General features: G+C 42.4%; 1 protein-coding gene across 8 annotated transcripts in view; it reads left to right on the top strand.

Moving 5' to 3' along the window:
* The window catches only part of ELF1 (E74 like ETS transcription factor 1), an 88,496-nt gene that overhangs the window by 16,188 nt on the left and 49,238 nt on the right, over positions 1 to 23,070 (top strand). For 2 of the 8 annotated variants that reach the window (XM_041715929.2, XM_030271885.4), the window contains exon 1: positions 5,195 to 5,347. The exons of 3 other annotated variants lie outside the window; for them this stretch is intronic. The gene's annotated coding sequence lies outside the window, so the exon portion shown is untranslated. Of the gene's footprint in view, positions 1 to 5,194; positions 5,348 to 5,398; positions 5,541 to 5,631; positions 6,080 to 23,070 lie in introns of those variants that run through there. 3 more of the 8 variants (XM_072928598.1, XM_072928585.1, XM_072928589.1) reach the window with 3 other exon arrangements.

Here is a 23,070-nt window from a genome sequence, read left to right as displayed (position 1 = left end):
TGTGGGTTTACAAGTGTGACTTCTGTCACACCTACTGGCAGGGGTATTTATAGGATGCTAAATAACTTTCAGTGCACTTTCTGAAACAAATGAGCAAGGAGTGTGCAGAGGGAGGACAGAACAAGAGCTAGCTCAAGTCAGAAAGCCATGGGTTAAGCAGTACCTCTGTCCCGCCCCTCTGCCTTGTAGCATTCCCAAGTAATGGGTTTTTTGTTTTGGTTTGGTTTTGGTTTTTTTTGGTGACTATTGTGCAATCATAGGGTGAAAAAAATTACCTGAGTGCAGGCCCAGTGTAGTAGTTATTGTAGTAGTTACCTGTACTACCACAGAGGGAGGTCTGATGTCTTTGGCTGGCAGGGTTCATCACAGTCTGATCTAGCTGAAGAGCAGCCGGTGTTCCCCATCTTCCCCAGTCAGCTTTCTGCCACAGAAAGGCATTTAATAGGATCAGTGGAAGGCTTAACAGGTACCACATGGATCAGAACCAGTGCAAGGAGAGGACGGGAAGGGAAAAGTTTGGTTGGGGTTGGTAAAGAAGTGCCAGGAAGAAGTTGGAGCCTGTAGTTTCTGGGTGAGAGTGAATCAGAGATTGTCTTGTGTCAGAGCTGTATCTACTACCTGGATTTTTGCAGTTCTTTTCCTCCACAGCTTGCTTGAAAGTAGAAAGGAGAACATACCCAGATTTCAAACCACTCTCAGAAATACTGAGAAACAATACTTCTCAAAAGTAGAGGCAAACCTATAACAAAAGGAGGAAGGAAGGAACTTGAAAGAGTGAGGAAAAATAAATTTTCCTAGAGGCTTGCCATTGCTGGGATGTGACCTAGGAATACCTTAGAGATGATCCAAGAAGAGTTTGTGCAAGGCTGTACAAGGTCAGGAGTTTGTAGCAGGGTGGGATGTTGGTGTACTGCTGGCAAAAGCAGCATCTTTGCCAAACCTGCCTTCAGTAGGAAACACTGGAGGCGCAGTTGGAAGGACAAAATGGACAAGGTTAAAGCTGCCTGGTGCTTGATTGTGAACCCATTTAATTTCACACACCTCTCTAGCCCTTCTGCTACCAAGGAATAATTTCTGGAGACTTCTGCTACCATAGACTTGAGAAACATTCCCTTGCGTATTTTGAAACATTTACTATCTGAAGGATTCCAATTAGACACAGATGGCCAGGATACCTTCCCTCTCAGTTTTTGAAAAATATAGTGGCCTTTTTAGATGCACTTTGTTTACTATCACCTTTCCTTTCCAACAATTCAACTAGAATTCAGAAGATGAGCACAGTGCAACAGTAGATTCTATTTTCTCAAATTCATTGTGCTCTACTTTCACAGTGTGCACTAAAATATCACTGAATCATATCTCTAAATTGGAAATTAAGAACTGATAGCTGCATGGGCTGCTCTCCTGGTGTCATCCACATTTCTTCTCTGTTTCTTTTTTACTGAAATCTCTGAAAATGCAGGTTTGTAGATGGCAAACAATTGTCTTAAAAATATCGGAAGTGTATTGCCTGAATTTGTGATTAAGTTTTTAAATAACATAATGGTAGGAATTTTTCTGTGCCTGAAGTCCTAGCAGAGACTTCCTTTGGGCATAGGAGTAAGCTACTTTATAATCTCCTGTTGCAATTTCTCCATGTGTAAATATTGAAGTCATTATGCATGTAGCAGCATTAGAAGCTCACAAGAGTGTTAGACTGTGTTGTATGTTGCATCTTCCCCCATGGAAGGTGCCAGCCCACAAACCCATAGCACCCAAGCTATCCAATAAATATGATAGATGCATATCATATTTATTGGATTAAAATGTGATAGCACCACTACTAGTGTTTCTTGGTGCTGTACTCAAGGAGAAAAGAAGGTGCAGGAGTTTAGGTGTTAAGACTTGGGTGGAAGCTGGTCCAAGTGTTGTCCTTCCATACACAGTGTCATGTTGGGTATATCCATTGCTCAGGTGTTCTTTGGGGCTTTGCTTGTGAATGGGATTGTTGGAATTTTCCTTCTCTTCCAGAGGCACTTGAGATGAACTATTTTGTAAAGCTTGAGATGCTGGGATCCTACAAAAACAAATGCAAACCAGAAGCTTCTTAAATCAGATTTTTATCTCAACAGTGTTGAGACAGTTTGATGAAGCCCCAAGTCTGTATGAGGTGATTGTATGAGCCTGAGCTGGGAACAGGGTGGTGGGATCTCCTCTTGCAAGACTGGAAAGGAGTTACAGCATCTTGAACTGCTTCAGGAATTGTACCACAGGGTGTCACATAAATCGGGGCTTGCTAGGGCTTCTCATGTGCTGAACTTGTGTATAATGTAGCAGAAAAATAAAAAAACTAAGAGCATTTGGATCTTTTCTGCTCCCTTTCCTTCATCCAAAACAGTATTTTCGCCTCCCCAGCCCCCATCCAAAACCGAAAGCTGAACGCAGTCACAAACTTTTCTTTTGGCTTGTTTTTATCAGACTAAATGGTATGTCTTTTAGGTGGGGCAGGATACCTCCAGAGCACATCGTTCTGGTGTGTCCTTGCATGGTTTCAGGCTGCCCCTTGTGCAGGAGAGCTGCTTTGTTCTGCTCCTGTGCCTCCTGGCAGCCCATCTCATCCTGCCCTTGCAGACCTGTAGCTTTGAAAGCCAGTTGTGAAGGAGGGAAGTGATTACTAAAGCAGGGTGTGAAAAGAGAAGCAGCTTGCTTGGGTTCTCACTTGAGGCCGGCAGAAGTGAGAGTCACATCCAGGTCTCTGCCAGTCCAAGCCTGTTGGGCTACACTGCTCCCCTTGGAGCACATGATTGGGCATGTGTTTCTCTGGGAGTTGGGGCCAACAGCAATGCGAAAATTATATCGTGCATTGTTTATTTATTTATTTGTGCAGCCTTAACTTTTGTGCTGGTGGGCTCCACCCTCTGCCACACTGTGTGACTACACAAATATTTCCTCTGGGAAACAGTGGGGGGAGTAGCTCAGTGCGAGGAATATGAGGCTGGGATGGAGTGGAGGGCTAAAGCTGTTTAAATTGGCTTAAGCTGTGCTGTTGGTCAGTGTCTAGCTATGTCTTTTGGGCAAATGGTGACCTAAGTTTCATGGAAATAGTCATCCCAGCAATGGGCAAGGTCATTTCTTCTTCAAGCCAAAATTATAATTAGCAAGAAACCTGATACAGTTGCAGGGATGAACATCCACCTACATTCTCTTTTGCTAAATAAGTTTACGGTTTACATATGCTTTAAAAAAAAATACTGATTCCAGATTTAGCTTAGAAATGGCAAAATGTTTGCATAGCTTGTGCTAATATATCACTACAAAATGATTTTTCAATTTAGTTGACTGCTTGGATAAGAATATGTTGCTTCTTTCCTCTCTAAAACATAACTATTAGACTTTCTTTAATTATTAAAATGGTGCTCTCCCTGTGCCAATGTTACGGTTCCTTGTAACCGCTGTGCACCTGGGTCAGATTTCTTCCCTCCATGCCCCATGATTTACAAAAAACCAAATGCTTTTAGATGCAAGATTGGATTAGACTTAAGTTGTTGGAGAGAAGGAATATACATCTGTTGTGAGAGGTGGAAAAATATATAGTAACTAAAATAATGACACTGTTTTCTCCTCATGGACTTTTTTCAACTGAGAAATACAAATGAAGACATATTTTGATAAAAAACTGTAGTGAAGATATTTTAGTACTGACTTAATTGATACTTTTAATCACTAAGTCATAAAAAGTGTGCTGGTGCTTCTTTTTTCAGATCTTTCACTAAAGCAGGCTGCAAAAATAGGATGATAAACTACATCTAATAAAGTCATACATAGGTAACTACCCTTTAAACGATAAACTGGGACACAATTTTACTTTTAAGTGCCATGCAGGTGTCATAAGGATTCAATTAATTGGAAGTAACCCCTAAATTTTTTTCTTGGTAATTAAACATAACCAGTAGTTGGAGCTATTAATGAAAATAAAACTATGAGTTTTATGCAGCACAAAACTTGTGGGACTACTGTTTAATAATTACTGTGAGCGTTAATGACAGCTGTCCTGAAATATGTTTGAATTTATCTCAATGTGTTTGCTAGAAGTAGCTTCAGGTTTTTCCTACTCTCATCTTCCCTGCTCATTGCAAGGTTGCTCCTGCTGCTTGCTCTCTTCCCAGCTCTTTGCTCTGCCATTACACCCTCTCTGGTGGCTTGGGTCCCTGTGCCACGCCTTCTCTTATGGCCAATGCACTGCTCTGGACTCTGTCTTTCTGGGAATTTGTGGAAAACCAGTGGACATGCCAGCCTGCAAACAGAGCATGAGCTTACCCTTCCTACAGAAGCAAGGTGGGAGTGACTCTGTCCTCACCATCTGCACCGTATTTTTAAAATTACGCTTCTGTCAGGCCTTTCAGCGTGCCTTATGTGATTGTAGAGCTCATCCCAAGCACCTACACCGCTGAGGGCTAGGTGGCTTTCAGTGTGTTATTTATTATACACTAGGCTTTGTTTAAAGAACAATGAAGAGTGTATTAGAAATTTACAGGGAATCCCAGAAACCCTGGCTCTGGCATTGGCTGTGTTCCATTTGATGCTGCACTTTAACTGAATTTCCCCAAGCATTTTGGCCCTCCAAAGTTTCACTCCTTTTCAGGAGTTAACCAGTTTGGTGTGAGCAAGATGATATTGGTTGAAAAGATGAGATGTTCCACAGAAACGTGTTTTGTTCATTTAATTTAGGATGAGAGAACACACTCATTTAGGATGAGTCTTAAACCGTGCCAAGGGAGGTTTAGGGTGGACATTAGGAAGAAATTAATCACAGAAAGGGTTGTTAGACGTTAGAATGGGCTGCCTAAGGAGGTGACAGGAGTCACCGTCCCTGGAGGTGGCACTTGGTGCCATGGTCTAGTTGACAGGCGGGTTTTTGGTCATGGGTCAGACACGATGATCTCAGAGGTCTTTTCCAACCTAACTGACTCTGTGAATTATTACTCATGGAGGGGAGCGGGGTAGGATGTTTCGTAAGGCTGGGAGGCAGCGGCGGGGAGCCGGGCGGGAGCGGGACGGCACGGCACGGCGCGGCGCGGGTCGGGCGCTCTCCGCACACGAAGGAGCCGGGCCGAGCGGAGCCCGGGCGGGTCACGAGGCCGCCGCCGGCCCGTCCCCCCCCGCGCCCCGCCGCCACCTGCGGGCCGGGCCCGGCGGAGCGCCGGCCGCCGCCCCGGGGCGTGTCGTGTCGTTCCGAGCCGAGCCGCCCGGCCCCGCGGTGAGTCACCGTCCGGGGCCCGGGCACCACTTCCCCCTCTCGACAGGAGCCATTTTAGCTGCACGACGCTGCGGGGAGGCCGGGGCGGCGCCGCGGGCCCGCGGCCGGGCGGTACGTGCCGCCCGGGGGGCGAGCGCCGGGCGGGCGGGCGGGCCGGGGGACGCGGCGCTGCGGGCGGCGGCCGCGCTGCCTCGACGTGCGGCCGCGCCCGGGGCAGCGCTCCGCGGCCGTCGGGAGAAACTGCGGGGAAGAGGGAACTTCTGGAAAAGCGTAGCAGCAGGGAAATCGAAATATAAATTGGGCCGTGAGTAAAGGGACGTCTCGGGGCAGCAGCGCCGGGAGCTGCCTGAAGCTGTGCCTGTTGCTGCGGGCAAAGGGCACCGCGGCTGTGCTGCTCTGAGCAGCGCGCTGCACAGTGTGACAGCTGGCTTGTAATTCTGCTGCGTTTTATACTTTTGTCTCCTTTTAAGCGTGCGCGGGTGCCAGGCTGGCTGCCGGTCGGAGCCTTCCAGCCGCTGCTCAGCGGACTGTAAAATACACGTATTTTATCTATTCTGAAGCTGCGTGTGCCTGGACTCGGCTAGCATGGAGCAGAGCACGGTCCAGAGCGATTCGGGCGAAGTTGGCCATCAGTACTGCGGCTTTGAACACCTTCGCTCCGCCGCTGTTCGCCCGGTGTGGTCCGTGGTGACTTTAAAATGGAAGATTTAAAATATAATTTCGAAGAGAGATCATTCTCTGCGCCCTTAAATTGAAATTCTCTTTCTGCCGAAACAGAGCCGTTAGCGGCCGCCGCCACGGTATCGTTTCAAAATAGAAGGAGTTAAGTTGTTATGCGAGCAGGTACAAAGCTTTTCCTGAAAATTATTAAAAAATGGAAGTTATGGTGATGCTGCACAAGGCAGACCAATTAGAAAATAGGCTTAGTGGTAGTTGTAATGGGAGAAGAAAATCCTGGAGGTAATTGTGGTGCGTCAAATTGCTTCTTAAACTTTCAGTGGATGAAAACCACCGTGATTCTCCTAATTATGTACTTCTGAACTCTAACAAAGTTTTTTAAGAAGAATCTCTGTTTCCACCTTTGAACGAAAATGTTCTTTAGAAATTTTGTCTCAATCTACAACTTTGGACCCTACATTTCCATCTGTCACTTGAGAAATCAAATTTGATATCTTCTTACTGAAAATTAAATGACAGGGCACTTGAGCTGTTGTGCACAGGGGAATACTTTCCAGGTTCATTTACTGTCTAGAGCCTGTATCTGAGAAGTATAATGGAGTCTTGCTTAGTACTGTGATTAGCTACAGGGGAGGGAGAGAGAGGGAGGCAACCATTAAGAAAATGGTCGTGTTTTGGGTGAGGCTGTCTCTTGTCTTCAGCCTTCAGAGTGTTCAGCCATATCTTCCTTCGGCATCTTACACTACAATGTGTTTTCACTATCTTTTCATTTTACATTTTGCTTTTTTTTTTCGTTTTAAAAGCAACAAGTTTTACAAGTGTTTGGGGGATTTATTTGGCACATTGTTCTATGTTGAAAAATCACAGATAAAATTACAGAGGAACTACTTGGAAAAAAAAGTGTTCCTAATAGAAGTTTTTTTCTGAAAAAATTCTTATATATATTTGCATCTTTCCTTTTATCATCATGACTTTTATTTTCAGATCCTAGGCCTCTCTGCTTGCAACTGGTACATCGTGACTCTCCCTTTCTTTATCTCTTTTCTCCCCTTCTTTCTTTTACACCAGACCCTGTTGAGACATCCAGCCCTAAAAACTTGAGGTTTTAAATTTTTCTTTTTAAGTCATCTCCCAAGCTGCAGCTGCTTATCTTGGAAAGAAGGCTTTTTGTGTTCTAAAGGGTAAGTGGCTGCTGCTACTTTCTCTTGATCAGGGCTTCACAGAGGAGCAGTTCTTCTTTGAAGGCAAAAGCTGCCATGTTCATTCTCTCTTGCTGCTATACAAGAACTTTGCCAGGCCTATGGATGCATCTGTGGTACAGTGGTGGAGCTAGGAAAAAGTCATTTGAAAGTCCTCCCAAGACCCAAGACTTACAGATGACAGCTTGGACAGATCTAGAAGGCAGAGAAGTGGATTAGAAGATACAGAGAAATGGTGTTAGTTTTTGTGTAGCTGAAGCCCGTGTTTGTCTTAAAAAAAAAAAAAATTCCCACCTTTCTCCCCCCACACCCCCAAGGCAGGGATCTTTCAGTTTGGATTGTTTGTGATTGTTGAGAGAGCCATGGGAGTGGTGTCATCAGATCCAGTTAGCTTGAACATTATTTCCAGATCCCTGCCTTTACAGGAGTGTTGGTTTCCTAATGTGCTCTTTTCTCATCCGTTGAATATTAGAATTGTCAAGTCCATGGTCTTGGTCCTCAAATGAGAAAAGAAAAAGAGATAGACATCCAGATTTGAAGAATGTTGTTAGCCTGGTATGGCCTGATGCTTAAGGATTGCTGAAAACTCATACTTTGGTTGTGTGTGTTACTTTTTAGACACTTGATGTATGAAAAAAGCCAAATACATGAGGTGTATTTCAGCACAGCTGTATTTAAGGGAGGAACTGTGGCAGGACAGTGCTCAGTGAGCTGACAGAAAAGAAAGAAAAATTGAGGATTTCCCTCTGTGTCAGAGAAGAAGCTGTGATCTCTGAAACAGCTTTCTCTTCTTGCAGTTGTTAGCAAAAATTTCTCAGCTTTTGCTTGCAGATTTTGTTGTTTTCACTGACAGTTTTGGTAACTCACTGGAGTTTTGTTAGGTATGCGAGAAGGAGCAAGGACTTTCCTCACCACAGTGATTCACCACAGGAGTGGCAGGAGGTGGGGTTCACCTTCCCAGCCTTGGTTACAGTCTGCACCATAAGCTCTGAAACTTTGCTACTATATGCCAGTGATTTGTGGTGCTTATAATTTTAATGCCACTGACGTGTTTTAGAGATTATTTGCATTCTTAAATCTTGCTTTTAAAAATCTTACCTAAGTGTTTCTTCAGAGATAAAGTAGTTGACAGAAACTATACATACTGGAATTTTAAGTCTTTTGCTTATCAAAAGTCTGCAGCAGCCATGTGAAAGGCTCTGGACATTTTCACTTTCCTGACCAGACCTGGCCAATCTATGTAGAGGTAAAAGCGATTTATTCTTCAATATAAGCCTGTCCTTCAGTAAAGCTTCCCACTGTGTGGGAATTGCTGAGAGGATCCAAATGGCTAGGGACCAAGGTTTATACATTCTTACCTTGGTGTGCTTTAGGCCTTACCTGTCAGCCATCTTCAGTGTTGAATCAGAGTGCTGGAGCTCAGGTCTTTTATTTGTTCTTAAAGAGATCACTCCCCTTGTGTTGTGTGTGAGTTTGTACTCTGTTCAATCAGGCTTCAATGTGAAACTGATAGTAGTTTTGTTAGCCTGGAAAGGACCTCTAGTTCCTAAATTTGCATGTAAAAATTATTTCTCTCTGTACTGGGGGAAAAGATATTATGGTTAGGATAATTTGCTAGGAATAGGAATGCTAAGTGCATAGGTTGGAAACTGTGGGAAAGAGTAGCTTTGGAATGGATTGGATGTTACTGTCTTCATCTATAATTAGACATTTTAGTCTATTTCTAGAACACCCTATATTTAACTCATCATCAACATTTCTGTGTGAATTTACCAAATACATTTTTTGTTTTGAGGGGAATGTTCTGCGATTCTTGAATGTTGCCGTTAGCATACTAACGGTTTCATCACTTCACTTGTGAGCTCCTTCCTCATTTCCTTCACCTTCTTGCATGGTAGTGGTTTAACTTCTGAAGTGGGCTCAGTATAAACGACATGCTGCACAGCTCTTGGGTTTCTGTGTTGGAAGGAAGGGGTGAGCTTGGGTGATTCAAATTTTTGTCCGCTCTTGAGAGAAAGAAACATTTTTACTTATTGTGGCTGCATATACTCTTTTGTCATGCTGTATGTTCCTCTAGAGTTACTAGAGTTCTTCATGAGATCCTCTGACAGAGTGAATAAAGCTGACAGATTAGAAGAAAACTACCTTGCTCTTCTGAGCTTTGTATCAAGTCACTTCGGCTGTTCTCTAGTTTACAGTTATCTTGGTGTTTATTCAGTTTTAAGTTGCAGCTAGGGAAAGAAGCAGCAAAATATGATTGTGAAACTACAGCTACAATTTGTGATACTCAGTGCTGACCACCGAGAGAAAATTAATGTTTAACTTGCCCTTCCAACCAGACTCAATTTCAAGTTAAAAGCAAGTTGACAAGAATAGTGTCAGTTTCCTCCTCTTTGTGCCTTCTACATGTGCTGCTGCCCTACATAATTCTGGAACTAACAAGAATAGTTTCCCAAGGATGTGATGACATGGTTTGTTTTTAGAGGAGGCTGTCTTTTCAACCAGAAGATGACCCTCTTAGGAAGAGCTTTCATGAAGACTGTGTCTTGAAGGCACCAGGACTTGCACATTGTCTGCCGATGACAGAATTTGCCTGGCATTGTCCTCGGAGGTGGTGGTTACATTATTCAATCTTGTCCTCTTGATGCATTTTCTGTTTTGTGCTTTCACTCCGCCATCTCCAGAGCCTCTCTAAACTATTTACTTTCTGTAGCTATTCAAGTTTTGTCCTGATGCCTGTAAATTAAGCATACAAACAAGAGTATTAGCTATCAAGAAAATAATTGTGAAGCTTATGGGCTGCGGAGGGCAAAGGGTTGCAAACTGTGCACATTGCAAGAATTCACTTCCCTGTCTCACAGTGCCTCCAAACCAGCTTGTTGAGAGCTCTGTGAGCCCAGCAAAGGGCTCCAGGTACTCTTGGTGGTGAGCTATTGAGTGGCCATCCTGTTGGTTCGTTTTTTTAAAAGACCACTAATGTTTATTACAAAAAGAGAAAAGAAGGAACTGTAGAGAGGAAGTGTCTATTTGGGGACCTTTTTCTGTACAGAAAAAAAGATGGTTTAGTCATATGAATGAAAATGAAACTTTCTGTGTTTGAAAAACAGTCTGAAGCTTTCTGAGGATGGCTTGCAGCATTTTTAAAAGTGCTGGTCCTCTTCGGTGAAAAAAGTGCATTTCTTTTAGTATCGGTTCAAAACAACAATGAAATAAGTTGCTTTTGAAACAACTAAGTGAAACACAGTTTTAATTTGTCTGAACAGGCTGTAATCTGAACAACCTGATTTGGTTTGGTTGAGGATATCCCTGCTCACTGTAGGGGGGTGGACTAGATGACCTTTAAAGGTCTCTTCTCACTACAACTATTTTATGATTATTACACAGAAACCGTTAATTTGGACCAATTAAATATGGACTATGAAAGAATTTCTGGAGGAAAAAAGCATCAAGAAAGTTACCTTTGGCAGAATACTTTCCTATCTGGGCACTTCTGATATGCATATATCTGATTATGAATGCTTGATGTAATGCAACATTCTACCATTTGTTTTTATAAAGACCTAATTGTCTTTTAATATGGTCCCTCAAATGATATGTATTAAATCTTGTTTCAGTGGTACTGGACTAGAAATAATTCTCAACAGTAAGAAATATTTGAAAACTTTTGCAACACTACAAGATAATAGCTTGGACTTGCAAATGGGGTTTTTTAAAATTGTAACAGGGGTATTTGCAGAAAAGTTTTAATACTTTTGGAGCAATGTAGCTGGAAGGGTATATTTTGTGTCTAGATTCTGATGTTGGTAATGTTTAAAGTGTCTCTTATGGGTGCCATGTGTTCAGGTGGCTTCAGAAACATTTTGTTAATTTGTATTTTTAGACTTCATAAACAGAAAAGCTGTAATGGCAATTATTGATATATGATGATGTGAAATCTGTGCATTTGAGGGGGGAGACAGTAGCAGTTATTACTTGCAAAGACCTAGCTGGGTAAAATCCCACTGTCTTGAGGAAACCCAGGACTACTGATGCATGCATGCTGGACAGATGCAACATGTCAGTAAAAAAAGGAAACAGAAAAAAAATCAATGTGAAGTTTGGTGGGTTCATTTTTGCTGCCTTAAATGAGGATCTCTAGGTGGAGTGAAATGTCTACTGTGAGGAGAAAGTAGTTTCTTTCTGACAGAGACTGCCTTCAGAGAACCTGTTACACAGTCTGTCATGGGCAAGCCTGGTATTTATTAATTAGGTGGAAGAATAATGCTAGTGCCTTGACGCTGGCTACGGTTTTTTCACACACCATGTGCTTACATAGTTTAGGTGCACACTGAAGGTTCTTCAGCCTCAGACAGCTGCTTTTTCACTCATAACTGAAGGCAGAGTATGTAACTTCCCTGCTGGCTTGGTGGCACATCCCATTAAACCCGTGCAGCAGCGGTTTGTGTGGATGTGCCCTGGAGCACAGGAGGGAGGTTTGGGCTAAGCAAGTTTTACTCGGATAGTGAATTCTCCTGGAGGTGATGGGTTGTAAATCCTTAAACAGCTCATTTAGCATCTGCCCAGGCCCTTCATTTGCCCATAGGTAAGACTCAGCAGTAAAGCTGTATTAGTTGAGGTAAAGTTGCAGTTTAAACTCTAGACCGATGTTTTTGTGAGCATGCAAACCTGCACCAATCTAATTTAATTTAAAACGTGCCTTTAGCAAAACAGTCAGAGGTGGGCATGGTCATTCCTGGGTGTTTCCTTGGCAGGAGCACTCATCCAGCTGCGTGAGGACTGCCATCCTCATTTTTTCTCACTGACAGCATAGATTGTTTCCTAGTGCTTTATTGCCTTCCCCTCCTATCTGCAGTCCAGGCTGTTCGCGAGAGCGACCTTTTCCTTATCTGGTTCAGCCAAGATGAGCCAAGTTGGCAAGTCAGATGTCGATGCCACAGAAGTTGTTGGGCTGGTTGATTGAACCAGGTTAGGGATTGATTTCAGAGCGGTGGAGTTGTGGAGTTTGTAAGAGCTGGTATTGAGCAACAAGGGGAAGGATGAAGTAGCACAGTTGTCCTTTGAAAAGGACCACATTTCATGGTCAGTGCTTCAGCAAAGTGATGCTTAAAATGATTGACGTAAGCCTCTTCTAAATGTCATATCAAAGCTTGTTTTCCAGTGCATTATCTGAACACCACAGCTGGATGCTTCTGATTGAGAAGAAGAATGTGTTAACTAATAAATAAAGTATTGCCCGAAGTTATAGAAAGGCATAAGTCTCAATAATGTAAAAATGGGAGGAAAAGGTGTTTGTTTGTTAATTTGAGATCATGTGCAAATAAAAGCTTTTGGTGAAGGCAGAAGCTTGGGCTTTGTTGTTCTTTTTACTTCTGTGAGAAGAAGGGGAAGGAAACGCAGGGATGAGAACTGCATTGCTGCAGTTTTGAAAGAATGTTAACTTGTTGCTTTGTTTAAAAATATTTTAGTTATTCCTGTCTGCTAAATCAGGTTATTGAAATGAAATTATGACCTTTGCTCTGAGCCTGAAACAATCCAGAGGAAAAGCAGGTGTTCGAGAAGATTAAACCTCTTACCTCAGCTAAGAAGTGTTCTGGTAGGGTTGAGGTTCTAAGTGTGCCATATTTTTGCTGAGACTAAAAATGTAAGAATGAGGAAGAATTTTCGAAGTTGATTATGGTCAGTTGCCAAGAGCAATGCCATGATAAATTATTAACTCATTGCACTGTACAGCCTTGTAGTGCAAACAGAATAGCTGGTTATTGTGCTCTGCTCCGTAAGTCAACACTGTAAAAAATTCCTCAGTTATCTGGAAAATGTCTTCTTTGGGGTGTTTATTAAAGGGATATGGTAGAATTAAAAATCATGTTCCTCTCTGCTGAAGCTGGTTAAAACCAGTAGAAATCCATGGAGACAGTTTCTTTCTTTCTGTCTGGGGAGCCTGGTCAGCAGTGGCAACTCAGTTTCGCTTTTGCTCCTCTCCTCTCATGGTGCTTTGGTGAGGTGTGGTCCCTCCTACCGTCCCAAAATACACACCAGAGCCAGGCAGTTGGGCTGTTAGGTGCAGCGACATGAGGCAAGTTGACTCATAGCTGCTCTGCTGGAAAAGCCATTCTGTGGAGACCACTCCTCTTGTGTTAGCTGTTACTGAGTCAGAAGAACAAATGCAGGAGCATGTGGGTGCCTTCCTGAATGCAGCAATCTCGAGGAGAAAATTTTCAATCTTTTAAGAATTAAGTAATGCTGATTTTTGTTTTGCTTTTATAAATGTAAGTACCTCAACATTTACCTTTGCGTTTTTGCTTCAACTATACAGAGCTTGGAAACTTAGATGATTTTAAGGTGCCTCAAAATAATTTATAAATGAATGTTCCCCTCCCCCTCTTATATTAGCCCTATGCTTCTTACATTAAATTTCTAAGTTAATAATCTATAATTAATATAATAGATATGAATTTGTATGTAAATACTACTTTTTGTGTTTGTTATGCTTGGAGCTAGTACCATAGTAATACACCATAAAATAAATATGTATGAGAATTTTGAAATGTTTGCTGTGTTAAAATATGTTGTTCTGTAGCAGGACACAGATGAACTTTCAGGGTTAAAAAGAATATCCAGCTTGAGAGCAAACCATTTCTGGACCAATGTCAGCATCTGCCACCCCAGTTTTCTTAGGAAAACATTGAATCCTGCCAGTACATGTTGCAAGATATGACCAATGTGACTTACGACTAAGAAGCAAATCTGCAAAATGCTGTTGGCTACATAGTATTGTTGGAATCTGAGATGGAAAATACTTTTTTTTTTTCAGTTCTCCTTTTGCCAATCCAGCAAAATTTAGTAAGGTTCAGTTCATGCTGCAAGGCTTTTTTGTTCAGAAAGGCTTTTGAGCAACTATTGCTTTTTGTATATTTCTTTTTTTTTTTTAAATTTGTTGGCTGCTTGGGATTACTTGAGTACTTGTTAAGGGTGGGATATGTGTCTTAAGTGGATGTCAGAAATGTTGCCGAAGCAAATGTTCTCTTAGTGTCTGATGGGTCCTAGTTTAGGACTTTCATTCTGATTTCCAGGGCATGAAGTGGTCAAGCATTCAGTGACATGGAGTGATGTAGTCTTGTCTTTTGAGACAAGGGGGACACCTGTGGTTCTGTGGAATAACCTAGGTGGTCACAGAACTCATGTGGGAGTGCATGAAAGCCAGGGACAAAATATGCTGTATCAGAGGAACCTAAGTGAGGAATATGTTTCTAAGTTAGAAATTAAGAGAATTTGGACCCTGTTCTTTTTCAGCAAATTGCAAACCTCTGACTTTGAGGTGGCTGTTCTACTAAGAGTGCCAGTCACCAAATGAAGGCATTTTTATTCTGAACTGTTTTGGGGTGGAGACAGAGACCATGTGAGGATAGAGCACCTTGGTTCCGTGAAGGGTAAAATGTGTCAGATACTCCTTGAAATCTAGTGAAGATGTGTACTGCTTTTAGGTTTATGCAGAAAATTCTCCTAGACTACAGAAATACGTGATAGTGTTAAATCAATTAAATATCTACTGGCTGATATATTTCCCAATTTAATTACATGACTGACATTTCTTCTGTTGCTTTAATTGGCAACCCTGCAGGTAAAAGCACAAAATTGGTTTTCCTTCATTTTATATCACCAGTTGGTCATTGATGGAGAACGGATATGAGGCCATCTTAATAATTTCTCATCCCGCCTCAAAATACAGTTTTTAGGCCGACTAAGGAAACTATGTTTTCTGACAGATGATATTATGGGGAAATCTAAGACTGAACAGAGGACAAATCTAAGACTTACAGAGGAGCTGACTATAGCATATTGCTTCACATGCAGATACTATAGAAGTTATAGCTGTGCTGGAGTTTCTGCTTTTCACTGAAAAGTTGTGCTTTGTCTAGCAGTTGGTTTTTGTGCTTACCACATGGGTACCAAATGCTTCTTCAGGGTTTCAATTTTCCAGCAGATGAATAGGTGTGTTACTTTAGGTATTAGTGTTGGAAAAGCCTTGTAGATCATTCATTAACTTGTCCCCATTTCTAGGACAGGGTGGTCGTAGAAAAGGCTGGTAGTGTATTTGGCAATGGGTTTTTTTCCACCGGTTGTAGTTCACATCTGAAGATTTCAGAAAGAATCTTAAAAGATTTCACCTACCAAGTAAAGTAACTTGGTTTCTTGGTGGTATACAAGCCTGGTTGAGAAGACCAGACTCAAACCCTCCACAACTGGCCTGCCTGGTGTCCTGGGCCCTGTTAGATGAGAACGTGCCACCAGTGTTTTGTACATTGCTTCGGTGGCCTTCTGGGGCCACATTTCAATACGCTTGACCTGTTCGCTTCTTTTTCCATCCGTCTAGCTGGCTTTCTGCATGTGGGCCTATTTTACTTCATTTTTCTCTGTTCTGTTTCTTCAGAAGGTGTCCCAGAGTCTGTGCTCCCGACGGGTGGCCACGGCCCGCGCAGGGGGACAGACGTGGCAGCGCGGGCAGGAAGCGCTCGCGGCTGGGCGCGGGTATCTCGGGTGGCGCTTCCTGTCGGTTAAACCACGAGCAGCGGAGCAGATGCGCCAGAGACGGCAACGCCGCCACCCGCCCCAGGCAGCCATTGTGTAACCACTGTCTCCTCAGCGCCATGCTCTGCGCCCGTGCGCTTGGGGCCTTGTCGTCCCTCCCAGCCCCTTCTCTAGGCACCTGAGAGTAAAGGTCAAGGTTTATTTAGTTCAACAGAAAACAGCACTTGAACTCCTGAAGCATGAATTGTAAGAGAGTAACCGTGGGAGTTACCCTGACACGGCGACAGCTGAGGTCCAGTGTTTCATTTTCCACAGCTACCAGTGTGGGAGTTTTTAAATGCATCTGAGAAATGGGCAGGTTGGGCCTCAAGTTGTGCAATTTCATGAATATCTTTCTGGGCAGGTGTTTGTCATGTCACCTGACCGTTTTTTATTGTAAAATCTATGATCTTTGGAGCATTTTTTTCTTTTTAATTATTAAGTTTTTAATTTCAATAAACTTGTGGTTTTGAGACAGCTCTGGCTTTCAGTTAAACAGCTTTTTAGAAGTGCACAGAAAAAGCACATAAAAACTTCTATTGGAAACGGTGTAATTTTTTAATGTAGGTTGCATGATTTCTAAAGATATGTATCTTATTGGAACATAATTAATTTACTAGAAACTAGAACTCAGCATCAGATTTTAGAGAGCCAAGTACTCTGCGCATCAAAATTATTTTAGAACTGAAACTGTGCATGCGATTCAGCTTTGGACAGCATAGCTCCCAGAATACTGGGGTTTTTTTCCTTAAACTGTATGTTTGTTGAGTAGCCAGCATTTAGTAGGGATATCTTTGCCATGTGATAAAATTATTCTGTATTATATGCTCTTTAAAATAGGTGTTCTCAGCCTGAGGGTCACATTCCTCAGAGTTGAAATGTTGTAGGGGCAGTGAGTTTGGGGATTTTTTGTTGCTGTTTGCTTAGGTTTTTTCCTCCTGCCTTGTACTGGGCTATGGGGTGCTTTGCGTGGCAGCCCGCAAGAGAGGTTTCGCGTACACAGAAGAACTGCACTCGCAGGCAGGCACCGCTCTGAGCTCCTGGTCCCCCGGGTGTCTGCAGGGCCAGGAGCCAGCACCACAAGGGCAAAACTCGGCACTTTGCCTCTGTGAAAGGCACCAGCTCTCACATTGCTAGCATAGCTGCGCTGGAAGCTTTTCACAGTGACAGGATGATTCTGCTGGCCTTTCTCCCTTTCAGGTCTTGAGCACAGTTCTCAGTACTGTCATGTTTGAGAAAGGAAAGATACAAACAGGGCACAACCCCTGAGGGAAACACATAGTAAAACTTCCACAAAACTGCTTGAGGTGTATGGCATCTTGAAAAAAATCATAGATTTGGGGGGGTTTTACCCACCTCCACACAATTCTGATATTATTTCATTGTGTCTGTGGCCCCAGTAAATGACTGAGACTTCACAGAAGCAGATGAAATGTTAGACAACAGAAATGAAAAAAAGAAAGGAGGGTGAAGGATAAATTAAAGGATGGATTAGAAACTATGTAAAGCAGCCTGTCTTTACATTACCTTGTTTATTGTACTACTTAATCTTCCATCTACCACTCACCTTTCCCTTGTGTTTTCTTCTTTTGCTTTTTTTGGGGGGCTTTTTTGTTTGTTTGATGCTTTTTTTAGTTCTTTATTGTGGGGTGTTTTGTATAGTTTTTTTGTTTGTTTCATTGGGGTGTTTTGGTTTTTTATTTATTTGGGTTTTGTTTGTTTTTCTTCTTTTTTTTTTTTTCTTTATTTTTTCCCTCTGAGTTGAATGTTGTACTGGGAGAGAAAAGGGTAGGTTAGAAGTGATACACAAAAAACATTCTGCCTCTGGTTCCTGTGATAATTTGTGGCTTTTCATAACAGAGATGATGTCTGCTGAGAAGCTTCTTGCGTGAAGAGGCTGTGGTGCTGCAAGAAAAGCTGGAATGTTTATTTTCCCAGAGACCTAAATGAAAAATGTCAGTGGGCTGGAACAGCTATCCTGTGAAGAAAGTCTAAGAGAGTTACTCACCCCAGAAAAGAGAAGACTCCAGAGAGATCTGTTGCAGCCTTTTAGTGATAGATGGGACTTACAAGAAGGATAGAGACTTTTTACCAGGTCCTGTAGTGCCAGGAAAAGGGGAAATGGTTTTCGACTGAAAGAGCATAGATTTAGATTGGACATAAGGAAGACATTTTTGACAATGAGGATGGAGAGGCACCTGGTACAGGTTGCTCAGAGACTTTGTGGATGCCCTATCCCTGGAAGTGCTCAAGCTTAGGTTGGATGGCACTGTGAGCAATGTGATCTAGTGACAGATGTCCCTGCTTCTGGCACTGGGGTTGGACTTCAGTGATCTTCAAAGGTCCTTTCCAATCCAAACCATTTTCTGGTTCTCTGCACTGGGGCCTGCATCAGCTCCTGAAAATTTAGAGAAGTCAGATGTCACCTAAAGAAGGACCTTTCATCTTTAGGAGATGCAACCTACCTTTGCCACCATTCATTATATGGAAAACGTAGAACAATCTTAGTCTTTTCTTATGGAAGCATTAGAGGTTCTCAGTGAAGGAAAGGTAGGAACAATCTTATCCTTGTGGGTTAAAGTGGGGAAAAGCTGCTGTAGGAGAAATATGACTCCTCAATTCCCCTTCTGTGTATGACACTGTAAGGGTTTCTCTTTTGGGGAGCATGAGTGGACTTGTGCAGTCACCCCATTCAGACAATGCCTGAGAGAGGGGGGCAGGTGCATGCTGAACTATCTCTATTACTCACTCTGCAGAGCTGAGGGGAGGTAGAAAGAGGTCTCCATGTTTGTGAGCCACTAGCTGCGGTAGGATTGTGCTGCATCCTTTTGCAGAATGGGACCAAGTTGGGCACACAACGCAACACAAGGTGATAGAGCGATTTTGCATTTTCCCCAGGGGATTTGGTTCCCTCCCAGCCCTGCCTGCTGCCTTGCTTTCCCACACAGCTGGGGAATCAGGCTGGCTCACAGAGCCCAGTGGTGGGGGCTGCAGCTGGATGGCACAGGCACATGCACAGCAGCCACCTCTGATACCTTATTTAGTTCTGCAAAAGACATGGGAACTTGAATGATGAAATGAGGAAGAAGTGAGGCTTGAATTTCTCTACACCTGGTTGGTGGGAGCTCTGAACATTTCCAAAATACACTGATTCTGTAGGTGTTTTCATGCAACACTCATAAATTCTGTGGCAAGTTCATTTCATTAGCAGTGAATTTCTGTGTCTCCCAGGAGCAGGTGTGTGCTCATATAAGAGTGACTTAGGCTTCAGTGTACACTTCCCCAGACATTACGAAATGAGAAATACTGGCTTGTCCAGACACTGCCTTCCCTGGAGGGACCTTTGCAGACCCTGTTCCTTTTCCATAACACTCTTAAGAAAATTTTTTTTGCTTTTTTATTTTAATCTTGTTGGTCTTTAAGTTGTGCTTTGTCACTGTTTGAAACCCCATGGTGGGAATTATTAGCCTAACAACAAATCAGAAGATAATTTATATTCTCTTAATAGCCAAGTTCAATGGTTTGAAATTCCCCAGACTAATAGTCTCCCTTCTTAATCCCACCCCATGCAAATACTTTGGAACATTAATTTAGGCTACACTGATCTGTAAAAAGAAAAATGTACAAATGGCATGGGAATATTAGGTTCTGTCTTATTCTGCATAGCTGAAAGTTAATGTATTTATTATTGTAATTGTGCTAAACATCATGAAGCATATCCATTTTTAGAAGAACCTGAATGAATATATTATATTTCAAAGTGCATTAAATTTGGGAGCTTAAAGGCCCAAAAAGCTAACTTTTGATTATGTCATGAGTGAATGTTCTTACCCACCACAACTGTGTAAGCAATCTCTCACCTTCAGGAGGTTTTAAAGGCATGATTTTAGATATTCTCTGCTTGGTTCTTTAACTAAGATTTTTTTTTTTTTCTGCAGACATTTAAATTACTTGGGTTTGTAACATGTTATGTCCTGGATAGATGTTCAGTACAGCAGAAACATCTGTAAACTTCAGTGTTAATGCTGCTTCTCCAATTCAGGCAGCCTTCAGTACCTCATTGATTTAACCCAGCAGCAGCTTTTGGGGAAGGGCAACATTGAACAAATAGGTGAAGGGCATTGTTTTTAGAAAGGCATTTCGTTCTGGACCCTTACTGTGCAGGATTAAGAAGCAAAGAAACCATCATACTCAGACTCCAAGGACTGGTGGATGAAAAGCTGGACCTGACCAACAACGTGTGCTTGCAGCCCCAAAAGCCTGGGCTGCATCAAAAGCAGTGTGGCCAGCAGGGTGAGGAATATGATTCTGCCCCTCTGCTCTGCTTTCCTGGGAGCCCACAGTTCTGTGAGTCTGTGAAAACAGCACAGTTCAGTGAATTTCTAAATTGGAACCTGAAAGGTAATGACTACCTTTTGAAAAGCTGGCTGAAATGAGACAAACATATGCAAGAGAGAAATAAGAACAGTGTAGAAGCATTTGCCTCTCAAAATGTTACTCTTAAAGCATATCGAGTGAGTAATGCTGAAGATGCTAATAGAGAGAAAAAAGGAAAGATGATGACCAAAACTGGAGGTAAAAAGCTCAAACCTGCAGCTTCTCTGCGGGGATGGAGGAGTCATGTCTGGAAGGTCTAGGAACAAGTGAATTGTGTTGCTTTTTTTCTGCGTACAGTGGGGAGATACTCAGTGTATCTACAAGGAGATTTTTGGTATAACCTGCACATAGAACTCTTTGTGCTGTGTGCTCCACACCCATAAGTAGTTGGCTGTCTAGTAACAAGGTGGTTTGTATACCAAACAAGTTACAGCAAGAGCCTAAGGTCTGGGTTTTGTTGGTTTGGGTTTTTTTTTTTTTCCTTTGTTTTGTTTTTTTGAAGTCCCTCTGGCTATGTAATACTCATTTTCTAACCAAGACAATATCCCTCCCTCCACGTCTCAGTACTGTGTGTGTGTTGGTACTTTCTTAAAGCGGTAGCCAATCTCAAGTTCAGTGTTAAGCTAATGTCTTGAAAGTATTCCTTTAGTTCAGAGCAAACTGGTCAGCAGGTGACTTTGCTCCCTTTCCTGTATGGTGCAGGTCTTACCTATTGTTTTTTACTTGAGAATATCTGGAGTATTTTGTTCCTTCTTGTCTTTCTCTTGGTGACCTGTGACGCTGGTACAAATTTTCCATGCAGAAAGCACATCCCAGCTCAGAGCTGTGACTCCTGCTGAGGGAAAATATAGAGTTACAGCCTTCCAACCCAAATTAGCCTTTACCCTTCTACCTGCAAATTTAAAAGCTAATGTCCTTCAGTCTATAATTTTCAATAAATTGCAGAATTTTTTGTTAGGCTTTAGATGACATGTGAATTGCAGCTACAGTGATCTGTAAATTACAATACACTGGAAAACAGACAGAAGATTTCACCTCAGAAAGGTGTAACAAACGTCTTGCCTTGGGAGACTCTTAAAGATGTGTTTTGTTTTGGTGTTGTTTAAGAGACCATGTCTACCCTGGCCTACGTAAATTCTGTCTGAGCTACTGTAAAAATCCTGTTTAAGCCAAAAATTCAGTTGAATGTACTTGTGCTAAAAAAATCCAGATAATTCTATTAGAAAAGACAAACAGTGAAAAAGACTACCCCAGACTCGTCAGACTTGGAGGTTAGTGGGAGGGAGTTCAGAAGTCTGACTGGAGACTCTGACTTCCCTGTGTTCAGCTGTTCCTTATCAGGTTGCCTGATTGTAGGTATGGTTTGGTACTTTGCACCTCTTCTTAAATTACCTTTCATTGCCATTTCTACAGACTTTCGAATTAAGTAATTCTGCTTGTGAGATGTTAGGAGGTGTTGTCCCCTTTTCTTGGGTTGGGCATTTTTGGTTGTTTTTTGAGGTTTTTTTAATATATATGAAGGCTCAGTGCAAGTATCAGCTTTGTGATTTTGACAGCAGGAGATGTGCCTTAGTTTTTCCAAGAGAGTTGCTGATGGAGATTTGTCTCTCCCATCCTAACCTCATGAGTAAATCCCTGTCTGTGTTAGGAACAGTGTTGGACTCCCCAAGCCCTTAAAACCAAAAAATTCACAATGCTACTTGCCTTAGTTCACTCATCAAACTGTTTCAGAAAAAACTTCTAAAAGAAGTAATCTCAATTGTGACTGAATAGGTGACAAAATGGACCTTTGGGGATGTTTAGGGAAAGTGTATGTTGGGGCACTGTATATGTGCTCTGACTGGTCGCAGATTGTAGAAAACAGGTGACTTCTTGCCTGGTTCTTGCAAAAGTTCTCACTGATTAATTCCTGTGGTATAACCATTGGAAATGCGTGACTGAGTACTTATTTTCTTATATTATGGGTAAAGGTAAATGAAGATCTTTGTGGAAATAGATTAAAAAGCTTCAGGCATGGTTTGCAAAAACATGTTTTAACTGATAAGCTTTATAAATAAGACTGAAATATGTATCTGTATTTTACTCATGTGTAATTGTTAACCACAGTGCTAACTTGGATATAAATAAAAGTGTTCTTGTAGATGAGTAGGATCTCTTGAAGACCAAAATGCTTGTCTAGTGCTGAGTTAGAGCAGTTTACAGATAAGTGTTAGTTGCAGTGCTTTGTGGTATGGGCTGTACTGTTTCTCATTACAAGCCCTCTTAGCCATTTTTTTATTTTGCTTTGCCTTGACTGGGTCTGTGATTCTTATCTAAAGGAGTAAAAGTTACTTAAGTAAAGATTTAAGTTAAAGCAGGATATAATTAAAGTTCTTCTGGTGTGTTTCATCTCTGCTCTGAGTTAACTTTCTAGTAAGAGTGTAATGGTCTATCACCCTATATTCTCAGCTTTAGCAAAAAGCACCACTGGTCCCAAGAAGGAGGATGCCTGAACGACCCTGGATGAGTTGTAAGATTATACATATTCATTTGTTAAACTTCTATTTAAGTCCAAGATGCATGATGAGCATGTAGGAAAGCTAAGGTACCTGTCATACAAGAACACATAAAATACCTTGTGTAGTCCTCTGAAGCACTACCACTGCAGCTGGTGGCCATGGGATGGCCATGCATCTTGTGTAAAGAGGGAAGTCACTGCTCCTTCTGTTTCAGCATTGCAGGGTTTGACTTGCTACTGTCTAAATTGTAGGCCCTAGTCTGTGGGAATAGGGTTAGCAGGACACCTTCCAGAAAGGGAAGTTGGGCTAAAAGCCATCAGGGAGATGGTGGAACAGCCAAGCCCAGGGCAGCACCACATCCTGGCTGGGCAGAAGGAAGCCCGTGTTGCTGGGAGAGCCATGCGCTGGAAACACCTTCTCCTTGCGCCGTTCCAGTTACATGCTGAGAACATTCCTGCCTGCCTCCTGCTCCAGCAGCAGAGTCTGAGGGGAGGCAAGGAATCAGTATAATTACATG

This window comes from Taeniopygia guttata, chromosome 1 (assembly GCF_048771995.1).
Source record: "Taeniopygia guttata chromosome 1, bTaeGut7.mat, whole genome shotgun sequence".
NCBI classification, from domain to species: domain Eukaryota; kingdom Metazoa; phylum Chordata; class Aves; order Passeriformes; family Estrildidae; genus Taeniopygia; species Taeniopygia guttata.
This window is presented reverse-complemented; position numbering and strand designations above follow the sequence as displayed.